Source organism: Pristiophorus japonicus, chromosome 3 (genome assembly GCF_044704955.1).
Source record: "Pristiophorus japonicus isolate sPriJap1 chromosome 3, sPriJap1.hap1, whole genome shotgun sequence".
In the NCBI taxonomy this organism is placed as follows: Eukaryota; Metazoa; Chordata; class Chondrichthyes; family Pristiophoridae; genus Pristiophorus; species Pristiophorus japonicus.
In genome coordinates, this window is record NC_091979.1 from 227,248,128 (window position 1) to 227,267,165 (window position 19,038).

Sequence of the window (19,038 nt, forward strand, 5' to 3'; positions counted from 1 at the left end):
ACCAGGCAACTAAAGATGCCGCCTCACAGGGCGTTCCTCCAGAAGAACCAACACAGATGTGCAGATTGAAAGCACTCAGGACTCTGACACGAGACCTTCAAACAATGCAAGGCGAGTGCTCCCGAGAGGAAAAATGGACATGGATTGAGGCAGGAATTAAGCTATGTGAAGATGATGTCTGGAGACAAAGAGTTACCGACAAGCCAGTCGCGTCACAAGCGCTTATGCCTTTTTTAGCCCAACAGATCCACTCGTGGGGACACTTGGCCTCACAACAGATGACGGCATGGGTCCAGAAAAGCTGGTGGGGTTGGAGATTTAAAAAACACGCCCAGCTGGTAACAGACCGCTGTGTGGTCTGCCAGAAAAATAATTCTGGACCCATCACGGTAATGCCCCAACGGAGGCCCCCTGCCCCTGTCGGACCATTCCAGCATCTGCAGGTTGATTATATATCTCTTCCTTCATGCCAAGGATACACTAACATTCTTGTCATGGTCGACAGATTCTCTAGATGGGTAGAAGCTGTCCCAACTAAAAGAGCCACAGCCAATCACACTGCAAAGGTCTTGTGTAAGGATTACATTCCCCGATGGGGAGTCCCGAGTAGCATTGACTCAGATCAGGGAACACACTTCACAGGTGCTGTCTGCCAAGAAGTCTGCAGGTTACTGAACATTACGTGGGATTTACACTGTTGTTTCAGAGTTCGATTCATTCGAACTCTGAAACAACAGCTTGCCAAATATCACCAAGAAGGAACACCATGGCCCCAGGCACTACCAACAGTGCTATGTAGCATTAGGGCAACCCCGAACAGAACTACAGATCTAAGCCCATTTGAAATTATAGCAGGAAGACCCATGTCGCTGCCAGGAACTATCGATTTAAGGAAAGCTGATGTTCACTTAATGAGTGACACTTTGTTATCATACTGTCAGAACCTAACCAATGCTATTAGTTCTGTTTCCCGACAGGTATCGGCAGCTTGGGGTAATCCACCCGAAGGAGGACACGACATCATCCCGGGAGTCTGGGTGTATGTGAAAAAGTTGCATAAAGAACCTTTGGGTGCCAAGTGGGAGGGACCTTATCAAGTGCTATTGACCACCCAGGCAGCTGTTAAAGTCCAAGGAAAGAAAGCCTGGATCCACGCTTCACACGTTAAACGAGCACCCGTAACTGAAGCTGAAATCTAATAAGGACAATTACTTTTTGCCAAAATGTATAAATTTACTGTATTATTGATTGTAGGTATTCTAGGCATAGGCCTACTTCTTACTAGCTGACCCTCTGCACCAAAGGGAAATAGTAGAGTACCAAGGGAACTACATGTAAATACCTTTTTATATATGTCATACGTTTATGCCAAACAAGGTAACATTTCTAGTTGTTGGGTATGTGCGCATATTCCTATTCACTCAAAGGGAGGGATTCCCTTGAGGCCAGTTCCCTTGAATATCTCGGAAATGGCTGAGTGGATAATTAATCAAAACAAAACATGCAATGCGTTTCAGGATACGGAAAACTGGGCACGTAAATGGAAGTCAGCAGGTTACAATCTGACTACCTTTGAATGGGGATACCAACCATGCTACAATAATTCCAAATGGCCCTCATTTTTTGTTATCACTAATACAATGGGGATAGGAAGACCGGGGGAATCGGTCTGTCTGATTAGAAACATCGAAGGAGGCCAAAATATGGGGTATAGTAACTGCCCCCGGAATTATAATGTAATCAAGCCACGGAACTGTCCAAACTGGGCCGATGTGGGAATTCTTAACGTAACAGGGATTCTGAATAAAACAGATGGAAAAGCCTGGACAGGCCCCGGAGTGTTGCTGACAAAGAAACAGCTAACCTTCATTGCCTATAATGGCACCTATTGGGTATGTGGCCACAAGGCCTACCCTTGGTTGCCCCAGAATTGGACGGGATCCTGCTATTTAGCCTTCATTGTGCCATATATGTATCATATAAAGTCACTGTCGGAACATTTACACCATCCTAAGAGAGCTATCACAGAAACAGAGAGGTTCTTTGCCATTCTGATCCCCAGGTATGGGACCGCCAGACTGGCAAGGGAATGCATTAACATGGCATCCGTTGTGGAACGGGTAGCCAATGATACCTCAGAGGCCCTAGTTAAAATCAATGCAGAAATGGTAGCAATCTGCACAGTAGCCCTACAGAATAGACTGGCCCTTGACTACATCCTGGCTGAAAAGGGAGGTACTTGCGCCCTACTTGGAACTGAGTGTTGCACATATAACCCAGATAGCTCCGAAGAAATTACCCACTTAGCGGAGCATATCCAAAAGGAAGTAGAAAAACTTAAGCAACCCCAATCATTCACTTTGTGGAGTGGAGCCACTGAATGGCTAGGTTCAATACGAACTTCATTGATGGAAGGCTTAATTCTATTCGTTGTAATTATTTTACTTTTATATTGTTTGTTTATGTTGATTCAATGTTGTTGCGACCAGGCGGCTGTAGCTGCTGTCCCGCAGGTGAAACAGCTAGCAGGTTCCAGCAGACCATCTGTACTTAGCACAGGGGTATGTTATGCTTAAGGAAAGGTTGTTTACTGGTTGAATTAAGATATGGATTTGGATTAAATTGGAATAAGGTTAATTAACCTACTAAAACCAGACTTCCATTGTGGCCACGATGGAATTCGGGTTGGTGTAAATTTGTGTGGAAGCTACTAGTCTGGACATGTGGTGAAACACAGTAACAAATTTTAGAAGGAAACTCTATTAACATGTATGAAATTATTTTATGGAATGTTTAACCAGTGATACCTGATGTTTTATGATTCAGTTTGTGAAAGAATCAAAGGGGGGATTGATAGAGAATTCAAACAGGTTGCATACAGACAGTCTGTGAGAAAGCACAGACCCAGTTAGAGCTTCTACGTGCAACTTAGCACATTGCATTAAGTCATTGATCAATTTGAGATTTCAGGACCTTTGGTAGCGAGCCAATTAAAGGTTAACAGAATATTAATTGAGCCAATCAGGTCAAAGAAGGCATGTTCTTTTCTGTAAATTGATCAGGTATAAGAACAGCCATGTTTTGCCATGTGTTCTCAGAAGGACAAAGGAACTGGCAATCAGCCAGAAGCTTGTTGCTGCTGCCAGAATAAAAGTTATGTTAAAACTACAACCGAAGTTCGCATTTCATTGAAAATTAAGAGACCTAACAACAGAGAGACCTGGGGGTATATGTGCACAAATCGTTGACAGGGCAGGTTGAGAAAGCAGTTTAAAAAGCATACGGGACCCGGGCTTCATAAATAGAGGCATAGAGTACAAAAGCAAGGAAGTTATGATTAATCTGTATAAAACACTGGTTCGGCCTCAACTGGAGTATTGTGTCCAATTCTGGGCACCGCACTTTAGGAAGGATGTGAAGGCCTTAGAGAGGATGCAGGAAAGATTTACAAGAATGGTTCCAGGGATGAGGGACTTCACTTACGTGGATAGAGTGGAGAAGCTGGGATTGTTCTCCTTAGAGCAGAGAAGGTTGAGAGGAGATTTGATAGAAGTGTTCAAAATCATGAAGGGTCCAGACAGAGCAGATGGAGAGAAACTGTTCCCATTGGCAGAAGGATCGAGAACCAGAGGACACAGATTTAAGGTGATTGGCAGAAGAACCAAAGGCGACATGCGGAAAAACCTTTTTACGCAGCGAGTGGTTAGGATCTGGAATGCACTGCCTGAGAGGGTGGTGGAGGCAGGTTCAATCGTGGCTTTCAAAAGGGAATTGGATAAGTAGCTGAAGGAAAGGACGGGGGAGTGGGACGAGCTGAAGTGCTCTTGCAGAGAGCCAGATTGACGGGTTGAATAGCCTCCTACTGTGCTGTACCTGTTCCATGATTCTATGTGGTGCCTTGTCAAAGATTTTCCTAAAGTCCATGGGGGAGAAATTTTCGTGTTTGCACCTCCCGTTAGTGCTCCTGCCGGTAGCGCCCCGAGCTGCTGCGTCCGTTATCACCATGTGCAACAACCTGTTTTCACCCTGGAGCGGAAATTCGGTAGCGCCAGTAAGGCCGCCACAGGCGATGCGCACAGCGGCTACACGGGTCACGAACCGGCTTCAGTCCGCTCGTGGGGCGAACATTAAAGGGTAGGTGCGGCCACGACAATTTGAAAAATGGCCGACTTACCGGTTGTAGCCTTGCCCTCTCGAAATGGCGGGTCCATGACGCAATGTTGAAGCACGGCACTCCGCTTCTGTGCCAGGCTGTTGCCATGGCACCCCACTCCCCAGTGTTGTAGTGGTGGCCCCTTCTCCCCTGTTGGCAGTGTACTTTCCCCTTTAACAGAAAGCAAGAGCTTTGTGCTCCGCCAGCACTACGTGGCTCTCCGCGTAGCGCTGGAAAATTTCCCTGGCTAGCGCCCCAGTCCCACCCCCTAGAGGAAGTGGAGCCCATGACATTACCCTCCACTTCCTCTTGGGGTTGTAACCCCAATTTCGCTGCCGGGGCGCAGGAAATCCCATCTCATCTCGGTTAGGGGGCGGTAATGAATTTCGTCCCCCCCATGCAGACTGCATTTCCCCCAACTACCATGTCTATTACCTCCTCAAAGAATTCTGATGTTTGTTAAACACAAACTTCCTTTTTCAAATCTGTGTTGACTACTTCTAACTACAGGTTGGACCTCCTTTATCCAGCAACACCCCTAGTCCGGCATGATTCTGGTGGTTGGGGGCGCACGCGCAGAATGCGTGCGATTTCCACCCCGACTTTGGGGCCTGCCGACACTCAGCTCACCGAGGGGCCTGCCGACACTCAGCTCACCGAGGGGCCTGCTGATACTAAGCCTGCCGGGGGGTCCCGCCGACACTCAACCCGCCGGGGGGCTCGCCAACACTCAGCTTGCTGGGGGGCCCTTTCGACACTCAGCCTGCCAAGGGGCCCACCGACACTCAGCCTGCCGGTGGCCCACTGCCACTCAGCTTGCCGACACTCAGCCTGCCGGGGGCCCACTGCCACCCACTGTGGCTCGCCCAGGGCACCGACCTCCTCCTCACCCCCTCCCCGACCTCAGGCTGCCTTCCCTCCTCCCTCCCCCCTCCCCTCGGCGTGACCTCCCTTTATCTGGCAAAATCCCTTATTCGGCATAGGCCAGGTCCTCAGGGTGCCGGATAAGGAAGGTTCAACCTTCTCTTGATCTCGATATGGGATCAAGTCATCATTAATTACAACAACAATTTGCATTTACAAAGTGCTTTTAATGTAGAAAAATATTCACAGAAGCATAAGCATACAAAAATCAGCACTGAGCCCAAGAGAGAGATAATAGGAGCGGTGATTAAAAGCTTGACAAAAGTAGATTCTTAAAAAAAGAGGGAGAGGTGTTTAGGGAGGAAAGTCCAGCGCGTGGGGCCTAGACGGCTGAAGGCATAGCTGCCAATGGTTTGGTCAAGGAAGTGGGGATCCACAAGAGGTCTGAATTAGAAGACCGCAGAGTTCTCAGGTTGTAGTGCTGGAGGAGGAGGTTCCAGAGATAGGGAGGGGCGAGACGATGAAGGTATTTGAAATGAGGACGTGTATTTAAAATTGGAGGCATTGGTTGACCAGAAGCCAATGTAGGTTAGTGAGGACAAGGGTGATGAGTGAGAGGGGCTTTCGCAGTGCAGGATATGGTAGCAGAGTTTCTGATTACTTGAAATTTACGGAAAAGGATTTGGTGTGATTACTGGCCTCTCGTTGCATACCAAGCTGCTATTGACAGAGTTAATCAAATACAAAGAATCATCACAGGCACACTGAAGCTGAAATAATTCTTCTAACTTTGTTTGGATTACTGCTGAGGTCACATGGACGGTCAGATCCCGGCCCTGCCCATTGAAGGACCAGAACTCGGCCCCACCCATTGGAGGACCAGATGCCCCCGCCCATTGGAGCAATTGTGGTCTTTGGGCTGTTGAGTGTTGGGTGGAAGATCTGGGATAGATGTTGTACGTGGCTGTTAATGCAGGAGAGCATGGATTATTTAGCTGAAGTTCTCTTCAATGAGCTGCTGCTAAACAGCTCCACCTGCAAGCAGTTGCTTCCTCGCCACCCTCTGTGTCATCAGTGTCCTCTCCCTCATCCTGCTGAAGATCCTCATCCAATGGTGGCTCCATGCGTTGCTCCCATTGCAGAGAAAAGTTATGCCGCTTACAGCTAAGCACTGTCATACGGCACATTCTTTGAGGGCTGGATTGCAGGGCACCACCAGTCCTGGCCAGACATCAAAAATGTTGTTTAAGAACTCCAATGTCTGCTCGATGAGGGTTCCAGTTAATCCATGGATCTGGTTGTAGCGGAGTTTCGCAGGTGAGTTGGGTTGCAGGATCATGGCACCCCAATTTGCTGCTGGGGCAGTAGAAATGTTTTTGCAGTGAGTGTGATAAGAGTATGGTCTGATGGTGTCCTGCACTACAGCCCACAAAGAGCGTCTTGTATGATAGCGGTTTGCTGTAAACTGCGGAACTTTGAGCAGCGAGAGGAAGTGGCAGAGAAACGGAGCGACAAAGTTGTGGAGAGATGAGGACAAGGAGTTTATATTTAATAATTTGAAAGACAGAGTGCCAGTGTAGATCAGAAAAAAACAGGAATGAGGAACAGGAGACATAAAGGTAACCTTGTTGTGGAGGCAGAAGACATGGGTATGGTCCTTCATGAATACTTTGCATCTTTTTTAACAAAAGAGGGAGATGATGCAGACATGGTAGTTAAGGGGAGAGGGGTGGAGTATGAAATATTAGATGAGATAAATATAGTAAGAGAGGAAATATAAGGGGTTTAGCATCTTTGAAAGTAGATAAATTGCCAGGCCTGGATGAAATGTATCCCAGGCTGTTAAGGAAATAGCAGAAGCTCTGACCATAATTTTCCAATCCTCTCTGGTTACAACTGTGGTACCGGAGGACTGGAGGACTGCTAACATTGTACCATTGTTTAAAAAGGGAGAAAGGGATAGACCGAGTAATTACAGGCCTGTCAGTCAACTTCAGTGGTGGGAAAATTATTGGAAAAAATTCTGAGTATTAATCGTCATTTATAAAGGCACAGATTAATCAAGGACAATCAACATGGATTTGTTACGGGAAGGTTGTGTCTGACTAACTTAATAGAATTGTTTGAGGAGGTAACAAAGAGGGTCGATGAGGGTAGAACTTTTGATGTAGTCTACATGGATATTAGCAAGGCTTTTGACAAGGTCCCACATGGCAGTCTGGTCAGCAAAGTAAAAGCCCATGGGATCCAAGGAAAAGTGGGAAGTTGGATCCAAAATTGGCTCAGAAGCAGGAAGCAAAGGGTAATGGTCAACAGGTGCTTTTGTGACAAGAAGGCTGTTCCCAGTGGGGTTTCACAGGACTCAGTACTAGGTCCCTTGCTTTTTGTGGTAGACATCAATAATTTACACTTCAATGCAGGGGGCATGATTGAGAAGTTTGCTGATGATATAAAAATTGGCTATGTGGTTGATAATGAGGAAGAAAGCAGTAAACTGCAGGAAAATATCAATGGACAGGTCAGGTGGGCAGAAAAGTGACAAATGGAATTCAATCCGGAGAAGTGTGGGGTAATTTGGGGAGAGCTAATAAGGCAAGGTAATACACAATACATGGTAGGACACTGAGAAGTGTAGAGGAACAGAGGGACCTTGGAGTGCATGTCCACAGTTAGCAGGACAAGTAGATAAGGTGGTTAAGAAGGCATACGTAATACTTGCCTTTATTAACCGAGACATAGAATATGAGCAGGGAGGTTATGCTTCAACGGTATAAAACACTAGATAGGCCACAGCTAGAGTACTGCGTACAGTTCTGGTCACCACATTGCAGGAAAGATGTGACTGCACCAGAGAGGGTACAGAGGAGATTTACAAGGATGTTGCCAAGACTGGAGAATTTTAACTATGAGGAAAGATTGGATAGGCTGGGGTTGTTTTTTTGGAACAGAGGAGGCTGAGGAGAGATTTAATGGAAGTGTATAAAATTATGAGGGACCTAGATAGAATGGTTAGGAAGGACCTATTTCCCTTAGCACAGAGGTCAATAACCAGAGGCATAGATTTCAAGTACTTGGTACAAGGATTAGAGGAGAGTTGGGGAGAAATGTTTTCACCCAGTGGGTGATAGGGGTCTGAAACTCACTGCCTGAAAGGGTGGTGGAGGCAGAAACCCTCATTGCATTTAAAAAGTACTTGGATATGCACTTGAAGTGCCATAACCTACAGGACTACGGACCAAGAGCTGGAAAGTGAGATTAGGTTGGTTAGCTCTTTTTCAGTGGATACAGACATGATGGGCCAAATGGCCTCATTCTGTGCTGTAAATTTCTATGATTCTATGAAAACAAAAATACACTGTGGACAAACGACTCCATTTTTGTCACACTGTATTCACAGTCATCAGGATGAAATTTTCTGTAACCCTCTTATCTCCTGTTTTAACCTTTATACATTTCAATCCCTCCCGCTATCTCTGCAGGTCTGGCCACACTTTCCATGTCATCTCAGCATCGTTCCAATTACACTGGATCACATTTAACCACCAGCTGCTTCTTCCAGAGCACCTCCCTGGGCACTGTGGTTGGGTAAGTTTCTTTCAATCCAAAAAATAGCTGCTCACCTTCTCTGCAGCGCACCTGGTTTGAGCTGAAACCAGATTACCTGAGTATACTTGGGTGTTTCCTTTCTTTGCTTTTCATGTTACACAAAATGTTATTAGCAGTACGACCTCAACATTGAGCTGCAGGAGACAAAGACACATTTCTGGATTGTTAAATTTCTCACACCAATTGCTGGAAATTATAATTTATTAGGTGGCTTACCTTGATGACTTTAGTAAATCAGGATATGAAAACTCGGTACATACCACATGTATGTAAATTAAGACCCAAACATGATGTTAGAGGGAAATGCTATCAGTGGTGCAGTCATTCAAGCGCTTCCAGTTTAGGTGATGAGATACTAAATGTAAATACCAAAGTCAACCTTGGATTTGTGGTTAGTATTTTCTATTAGCATTTTATATATATAATACATAAATATTTCCTGTATTTAAAAAAAATTACACAATAAAGCTTTCACCACATCCGCATGTTCCTTTAATATTTGAGTTATTGAAAACAAATTCACTGGAGAGCTTTGTTTCAATAAAATCCATCTCTGTTCCCAGCAGGATTAACTGTGCTTTCTGGTCATGAACACACGCACGCCATCCTGATTAACTTCTTCGTCAAACTTTCCCTTCTCTGTTGCGTACTCTATCATAAATGAGAGACGACTGCAGCCTGTGTGGAGATGTTTACCCCTCCCGAATCACTGACTTTCCCCAGGAGCTTGGGTTAGAAGTGCAGCATTATTGAGTTAGCCTCAGTAAATACCCTAAAATGAACCATGAAAATAACCAAGAACCCCAATTAATTCACAGGGATGGGTAGTGATGCAGAATAAAGAGCCTGAAAATAAATGTTTCTCATAAGTTTTGGGATGAATTTAAAGGCAGTTAATAGAATCATAAGAACATAAGAACATAAGAAAATAAGAAATAGGAGCAAGAGTGGGCCATTTGGCCCCTCGAGCCTGCTCCGCCATTCAATAAGATCATGGCTGATCTGATCATGGACTCAGCTCCACTTCCCTGCCCACTCCCCATAACCCCTTATCGCTCAAAAATCTGTCTATCTCCACCTTAAATAGAAGAATGATCCAGCCTCCGCAGCTCTCTGGGGCAGAAAATTCCACAGACTTACAACCCTCTGAAAGAAGAAATTTCTCCTCATCTCAGTTTTAAATGGGTGGCCCCTTATTCTGAGACTATGTCCCCAATAAGTAGAAATATCCTCTCTGCATCCACCTTGTCGAGCCCCCTCATTATCTTATAAGTTTCAATGAGATCACCTCTCATTCTTCTGAACTCCAATGTGTATAGGCCCAACTTACTCAACCTATCCTTATAAGTCAACTCCCTCATCTCCAGAATCAACCTAGTGAAATTTCTCTGAATAGCCTCCAATGCAAGTATATCCTTCCTTAAATACGGAGACCAAAACTGTACACAGTACTCCAGGTGTGGCCTTACCAATACCCTGTACAGTTGTAGCAGGACTTCTCTGCTTTTATACTCCATCCGCCTTGCATTCCATTTGCCTTCCTGATTACTTGCTGTACCTGCATATTAGCTTTTTGTGTTTCATGCACAAGGACCCCCAGGTCCCTCTGTACTGCAGCACTTTGCAATTTTTCTCCATTTAAATTATAATTTGCTTTTCTACTATTTCTGCCAAAATAGATAACCTCACATTTTCCTACATTATACTCCATCTGCCAAATTTTTGCCCACTCACTCAGCCTGTCTATATCCCTTTGCAGATTTTTTGTGTCCTCCTCACAATTTGCTTTCCCATCCATCTTTGTATCATCAGCAAACTTGGCTACATTATACTCGGTCCCTTCATTCAAATCATTAATGTAGATTGTAAATAGTTGAGGACCCAGCACCGATCCCTGCGGCACCCCACTAGTCACTGTTTGCCAACCGGAAAATGACCCATTTATTCCGACTCCCTGTTTTCTGTTAGTTAGCCAATGCTCTATCCATGCTAATATATTACCCCCAACCCCATGAACTTTTATCTTGTACAGTAACTTCTTATGTGGCACCTTATCGAATGCCTCTGCAAATCCAAATACACCACATCCACTGATTCCCCCTTTATCCACCCTACTCGTTACATCCTCAAAGAACTCCAACAAATTTGTCAAACATGATTTCCCTTTTATAAAACCATGCTGACTCTGCTTGATTGAGTCACACTTTTCCAAATGTCTTGCTACTGCTTCCTTAATAATGGACTCCAGTATTTTCCCAATAACAGATGTTAGGCTAACTGGTCTATAGTTTCCTGCTTTTTGTCTGCCTCCTTTTTTAAATAGGGGCGTTACATTTGCAGTTTTCCAATCTGCTGGGACCTCCCCAGAATCCAGGGAATTTTGGTAGATCATGGAATCTTACAGCACAGAAGGAGGCCATTCGGCCCACTGTGCCTGTTCCGGCTCTTTGAAAACTATCCAATTAGGCCCATTCCCTACTCTCTCCCCACAGCCCTGCACATCTTTCATTTTCAAGTATTTATCTAATTCCGTTTTGAAAGTTACTATTGAATCTGCTTCCATTGCCCTTTCAGGCAGCGCATTCCAGAATATAGCAACTCACTGCATAAAAACAATTCCCCTCATCTTCACCCTGGTGCTTTTGCTAATTATCTTAAATATGTGTGCTCTGGTTACCGACTCTCCTGCCATTGGAAACAGTTTCTCTCTATCTACTTTATCAAAACCCCTCATAATTTTGGATACCTCTGTCAAATCTCCCCGAAACTTTCTCTGTTCCAAGGAGAACAAGCTCAGCTTTTAATTGTCAAAATCATGTTCGGATTTCAGAGGGTAATCAGTGAAAGGTTATCTCCAGCAGGCAGTGAACTGGTAACAAGAGGTGTATTATCGCAGGATGGATATTAAAAGCATAAAGGGTGGGCGGGGGAAAGGAAATATTGCACAAACAGCGTTGTTAGAATATGTCCATTGAAGCTCACCCAATCACAATATTTAAGAGAGAATGAAACACTTGAAAAAGAAAAGTATTGAAAGGTGAGAGGTAAGAACAGGGAGCTGAGATCAGAGTGGAAGGTACTGGTGTGCAGAGAGCACTGGCACAGATTCCATGAGCCAAGCGGCTTTTTTCTGAGTGGAAGTGTGTAATATTGACTCGTAGAGCTCCTGTCTGTGACAGATGTCAGATAAACAAGTGTAAACAATTAACAAACTTCGATAAAAGTCTCACTAACTCAATTTACCATTTAAACGGGTTCACTGAAAACATTTCCAGGTTGCTGTTATCACTTTGTTTCCTTTGTGCCATGCTGAAGTTCAAGCCATAGCTTTGAAGTATGAGAACAAAGCGGCCAAAATGCAAGAGTTAGCCTTGGAGTTTTGCTGCAATGTTGCACCCAAGAGGACTGATTTTAAATTAAATTCAGCAAATTTTTCCCTTAAAGATCTCAAGAATAAGATGCTCAGGGCTAGAATTTCGCCGACTTTGCGACCGGGTTTTCGCCGTGATTTGACCCTCCGTGGTGAAAACCCGGTCGGCGGATCTTCAGGGTACCTTTTTGTGGTAACGCTTCCACGTACCACCGGGGAGAGGAGCGCCGTCGTGCAACATCGCAAATTTGCGATCGATTTTTGGCTCGCTCAGGACCTGTATTCTGCGCCCAGAATCGCGTCGCTGCAGCCCTGCCAGCAGAGAAGTATGAAAACCTGCAAAGAGGTAAGTTAAAGTTTTTATTTTTTAGTTCTTTTTCAGCAATTTAGTAGGTAAGGGTTTTGTGAAAGTTTTGTGAATTTCTTTTTGCAATTTTTTGTTTTTCCCCCTCCCAAGGCCTCTCTCGCAGCGCTATCGGCCCCGGACTAAAGTTGCCGAAACTCGCAGTTTGCGCCATGAATCCTCGTGCAATGCCGATTTTTACCGATAAAGGCTGAAAAGCGGGCCTAAAAACGAGTAGTGCAGTGAAAACAGTAATTTTGGCGTAAAACTAACTGAAATTCTAGCCCTCTAGCCTTAAGCCAGACCTTCGGATGCAGCTGCACATTTTAACGATTTTAACAAAAATAATTGTGGGGTCATCCAGTGTTTTTCTCAGTTATAGACTCAAAGAGTTACTGTAAACCACTACAAAGAGACTTGGATACACTCCATGCTCAATTCCTGGTCCTGTCTGTTGAACAGATTCCGTAAGATAAATTTCTAAGTGACTTAGTGCAGACATTGTGTGCAATCAATGAATCTTTACTCTTTTAATTGCAGTCACTGATGGGAACGACTTTTATTCTGCTGGGTTGAACTCGTTAACTTCTCAATAATGTAATGATCCTGATTAAAGAGCTGGCGTATACAGACACTTACTTTGTGAGCTGACATTTTCTGAACGGATATTTATTGAACACCAACCTTACAGGATCCTGTAAGAAACACTCAGCTGAACAATGCATTTGTCCAAGGGAAACGTAGTTAGCATCTCGATATGAGGGACCGCCTATGATGATGATGAGAAAACCACAAAACCTGCTACACCAGGAAATAGAACCCATTGAAAAGGGCTCAGGTGTGTGCTAAATAAACCTATCGAGTAAACACTGCAAGATGTCCTAGCAGCTTAGTCAAATGATAAACCTTCAGAAATAAAGCCATACTTTACAAAGGCGCTTAAGTACCGCTGATTCCAATATTGTCTTGTCAAACAAAGCATATTTTTGAAAAGAGACTGAGGGACCCAGCCAGGTAGAGTTAGACTTTCAACTCCACGACTGTGCAAAGCCAGCCCATTATGAATCATAGAATTATAGAATTTGCCGCACAGGAATCCGTTCGGCCCAGAGCACCTGAGCCAATTTTAGCTCAAGTCCTGCATCATTTTCCTGCATCATTTTATATTCTTCCTTTTCAATTACTAAATCAATTTCCTTTCAAATGATATTACAGTATCTGCTTCAAAACTACTTAGAGCAAAGAGCTCCATGCTCTATTAACCTGTGTGCAAAGAAATCTTCGAACTTCCCCCTCTGTTCCCGTGATAACCCTGAGTCTATGCCCCCTGTTACAAATTCATCAACCAATGGAAACAATCTTTCACTATTTACTCTCTAAAAACTCTTCATAATATTTTAAACCTCTTAACCTTCCCTCTTCCAGTGAAACCAGCTGTGATTTTTCAATCGTTCCTTATAACCTTTCATTCCTGGCATCATCCCAGTGACCCTTCGCTGTCCTCTTTTCATGGCTCTAATATGAACTGGAATGAACGGCATGCGATGCTGCAATTGTGGTCCAACCAGTACAAATTTGTCCAAATTCAACATCACATTAGGACAGTCAGCATGGATTTCTTAAGGAAAGGTCATGTCTGGCTAACTTGATTGAATTTATTAAGAAAATTACAAGGAGGGTCGATGAGGGCAGTGCATATGATGTCATCTATATGGATTTCAGCAAGGTTTTTGACAAGGTCCCACATGGCAGACTGGTCAGAAATGTAAAAGCCCATGGGATCCAAGGGAAAGTGGCAAGTTGGATCCAAAATTGGCTCAGAGGCAGAAAGCAAAGGCTAATGGTTGATGGGTGTTTTTGTGACTGGAAGGCTGTAGCCAGTGGGATTGCGCAGGGCTCAATACTGAATCCCTTGCTGTTTGTGGCATCTATCAATGATTTAGACTTCAATGTTTGGGACATGATTAAGAAGTTTGCAGATGACACCAAAAATTGGCCGTGTGGTTAATAGTGAGGAAGAAAGCTGTAGACTGCAGGAAGATATCAATGGATTGATCAGATGGGCAGAGCAGTGGCAAATGGAATTCAATCCGGAAAAGTGTGAGGTAATGTCTTTGGGAGGGCTAACAAGGCAAAGGAATACACATTAAATGGTAAGATACTGAGAAGTGTGGAGGAAAAGAGGGACCTTGGAGTGCAGGTCCACAGATCCCTGAAAGGAGCAGGATACTTCCTTTCATTATCTGAGGCATAGAATAAAAGAGCTAGGAGGTTATGCTAGAACTGTATAAAACACTAGTGAGTCCACAGCTAGAGTACTGAATACAGTTTTGGTCATCACATTACAGGAAAGATGTGTTTGCATCTGAGAGGGACCTGAGGAGAATTACGAGGACTGGAGAATTTTAGCTATGAGCAAAGATTGGATAGGCTGTGGTTGCTTTCTTTGGAAAGAGGCTGAGGGGAGACTTGATTGAGATGTATAAAATTATGAGGGGCCTAGATAGAGTGGATAGGAAGGACCTATTTCCCTTAGCAGAGAGTTCAATAACCAGGGGGGCGTAGATTTAAAGTAATTGGTACAAGGATTATGGAGGAGTTGAGGCACCCAGAGGGTGGTGGTGGTCTGGAACTCACTGCCTGAAATAGCTGGATAGATCTTTTTTGGCCGGCACAGACAGGGCGTTTAATATTCATGGATACAAGGTGTTTAGAAAAGATAGGGAAGGAAAAAAGGGAGGTGGGGTGGCAGTACTGATTAGGGAAGACATTGTAGTGTTGGAAAGAGAGGATGTCCTTGAGGGGGCAAGGACAGAATCCAGTTGGTTAGAGTTCAGAAGCAAAAAGGGTATGATCACACTATCGGGGGTATTCTATGGTCCTCCAAATAGTAGAGAGAGATAAAGGAGCAAATCTGCAGGGAAATCACCGAGATGTGCAAGAACTATAGAGTGCTGATATTGGGGGGACTTTAATTACCCAATTGAAATAATGTTAAAGTAAAGGGAAAGGAGGGGGAGGAATTTCTGAACTGTGTTCAGGAGGACTTCCTTGACCAGTATGTTCTTGACCCAATTGGTGGACCTGATGCTGGGGAATGAGGTGGGCCAAGTGGAGCAAGTATCTGTGGGAGAACACTTGGGTAAGAGTGATCATCGTATCATAAGGTTTAGATTAGTAATGGAGAAGGGCAAGGAACAATCTAAAGTGGAACTTCTAAATTGGAAGAGGATTAACTTCAATGGGATGAGAGGGGATCTAGCCAGGGAAAAATGGAACCAAAGATTGACAGGAAAATCTGTAGCGGAACTGTTGTGTATGCAGTAATTCAATAGACTGAATACTGTAAACCTGGCTCTACTTTATTAGGGCTCAAAGTGATTACATTACATGATGTTTGGCCTTTTATACCTGGGCCGCACATACGTTCGCACAGTCCAAAGAGCTCTGACAGAGGCGCCACCTGGTGGCTAGTAAACCCAAGCATACATACATGACAATATCCCCCTTTAAGATATTAGTAACGGTCTTTTTACAAATTGAGATGGTCCGGGGCTTTCCGCTCCCGAGTTGAACGTCTCAGTTCAACTTCAGCCTTGGGCGCGCGTTCTGAGTCTGTTATGACTGGGGGCTGGGTAGCCGATCGGATGGGAGTGCCCATGTCAGGGATTGAAAGTCCAAATTCATTGACCATGTCAGTGATTGAAAGTCCAGATTCATTGATGACAGCGGAGTCTTCTGATGACTGAGGGTAGGTTGGTTGGTCACTGATTGTGTCTTCCTCAGACTGTTCCGGTTCATCCGTGTGCCGCAGTATTATCTGATCGACATGTTTCCTGCATGTCTGCCCATTCTTGAGCTTAACAATAAACACTCTGTTACCCTCCTTGGCCGTAAAAGTACCGGCCAGTAGCGCGATCATGATACCACTGCTGATTTTGACGTCTGTATTCGACACGATTATTCAAGTCAGGGTGGACAAGAGAGAGCCTGGTCTTGAGACCTCTCTTCACCAATAGTTCAGTAGGGGAGACCCCGGTAAGCATGTGGGGTCTTGTCCTGTAACTAAGCAATATGCGTGACAAACGAGTTTGCAGCGAACCTTGAGTTACACGTTTCATACTCTGCTTGACGGTTTGGACCGCACGCTCTGCTTGTCCATTGGATGTGGGTTTGAATGGTGCTGACCTCACATGTTTGATACCATTGAGTTTCAGGAACTCTTGAAACTCCAGGCCAGTGAAGCAAGATCCGTTGTCGCTTACAACGATGTCAGGCAGACCATGCGTAGCAAACATGACACGAAGGCTCTCAATGGTAGCTGTGGATGTGCTGGATGACATGATTGTACACTCTATCCACTTGGAATAAGCATCCACATCTTTCCCAGGAAGGGACCTGCAAAGTCAATATGGATCCTCGACCATGGTTTGGAAGGCCACGACCACAGACTCAGCGGCGATTCCACTGGTGCTTTACTAAGCTGCATGCAAGTATTGCACTGATGCACACATGATTCCAGATCAGAGTCAATTCCAGGCCACCATATTTGAGACCTGGCAATGACTTTCATCATGACAATACCAGGATGCGTGCTATGTAGATCATGCACAAATTTCTCTCTGCCTTTCTTGGGCATAACAACACGATTACCCCACCGTATCAGTCAGTCATTGGCAGTCCCTCGGGATCGAGGAAGACTTGATTCCACTCCTGAAGTGAGTTCTTTGGTGGCTGAACAGTCCAATACGAGAGCCACAGACTCTGTCACAGGTGGGACAGATGAGGGGAGGGGTGGGTGGGATTGGTTTGCCGCACGCTCTTTCCGCTGCCTGCGCTTGATTTCTGCATGCTCTCGGCGTTGAGACTCGAGGTGCTCAGCGCCCTCTCGGATGCACTTCCTCCATTTAGGGCGGTCTTGGGCCAGGGACTCCCAGATGTCAGTAGGAATGTCACACTTTATCAGGGAGGCTTTGAGGGTGTCCTTGTAGCGTTTCCGCTGCCCATCTTTGGCTCGTTTGCCGTGAAGAAGCTCCGAGTAGAGCACTTGCGTTGGGAGTCTCGTGTCTGGCATGTGGACTATGTGGCCTGCCCAGCGGAACTGATCGAATGTGGTCACTGCTTCAATGCTGGGGATGTTAGCCTGAATGAGGACGCTGATGTTGGTGCACCTGTCCTCCCAGGGGATTTGTAGAATCTTGCAGAGACATCGTTGGTGATATTTCTCCAGCAACTTGAGATGTCTACTGTATACATGGTCCATGCCTTTGAGCCATACAGGAGGGCAGATATTACTACAGCCCTGTAGACCATGAGCTTGGTGGTAGTTTTGAGGGCCTGGACTTCAAACACTCTTTTCCTCAGGCGGCCGAAGGCTGCACTGGTGCACTGGAGGCGGTGCCTGCTCTTGTTGATAGGAGGCTCCCGAGGTGTGGGAAGTGATCCACGGTGTCCAGGGCTGCGCCGTGGATCTTGATGACTGGGGGGGCAGTGCTGTGCGGTGAGGACAGGCTGGTGGAGGACCTTTGTCTTACGGATGTTTAGCATAAGGCCCATGCTTTCGTATGCCTCAGTAAATACGTCGACTCTGTCCTGGAGTTCAGCCTCCGCATGTGCGCAGACGCAGGCGTCGTCCGCATACTGTAGCTAGAAGACAGAGGTTGGGATGGTCTTGGATCTGGCCTGGAGATGGCGCAGGTTGAACAGGTTCCCACTGGTTCTGTAGTTTAGTTCCATTCCAGCGGGGAGCTTGTTGACTGTGAGGTGGAGCATGGTGGCGAGAAAGATTGAGAAGAGGGTTGGGGCGATGATGCATGTTATGCATCTGGACTTGTATATACTCTGTACAGCCACCAGAGGGCTCATTCCCCGGAGTCCCAAGGGATCTCATGAGAGCACAGGTATTTAAGGAGGCTTCACAGGTTGGCAAGACACTCTGAAGACCTGCAATAAAAGACTAAGGTCACACATTACTTTGAGCTCACAGTGTTCAGTCTGACTCTTTCTCCATACACTACAATGCAACCCCGTTTGACCCCGGTCCGGACATGGATATCGTTGTAATCCATGTAGAAACTGATCTATGCAGGCCCGTTCTTGGGTAAAATGTTCCTTGTGGTTGTAGACGCGTACTAAATGTGAGATAATGTCGGCTAGCACGTCCGCTGCCACCACTGAAAGCCTGCGGATCATGTTTGCCACACATGGCTTACCGGATGTCCTGGTGAGCGACAACGGGCCATGTTTTACCAGTGCTGAGTTCAAAGAATTTATGACCTGTAACGGGATCAAACATGCCACATCTGCCCTGTTTAAACCAGCGTCCAATGGTCAGGCAGAGAAAGCAGTGAAAACCATCAAGCAAGGCTTGAAGAGGGTAACTGAAGGCTCACTGCAGACTCGCCTATCCCGAGTCCTGCTTAGCTACCGCACGAGACCACATTCACTCACTTGGATCCCACCTGCTGAACTGTTCATGAAAAGAGCTCTTAAGACAAGGCTCTCGTTAGTTCACCCTGATCTACATGATAGAGAGCAGGCAGCTTCAAAAATGTGCATACTAAGAATGATGTTTGACAAAAATCTTCGTTTAAATGCATCAAATGGACAGGGAGTCAACATTGTTAACGCGGCACACAGTTCTCCAGGCAGACAGGGGCAATCGGACATGCCCGAGCATGTAGTTGAACCCAAAGGGGGAAT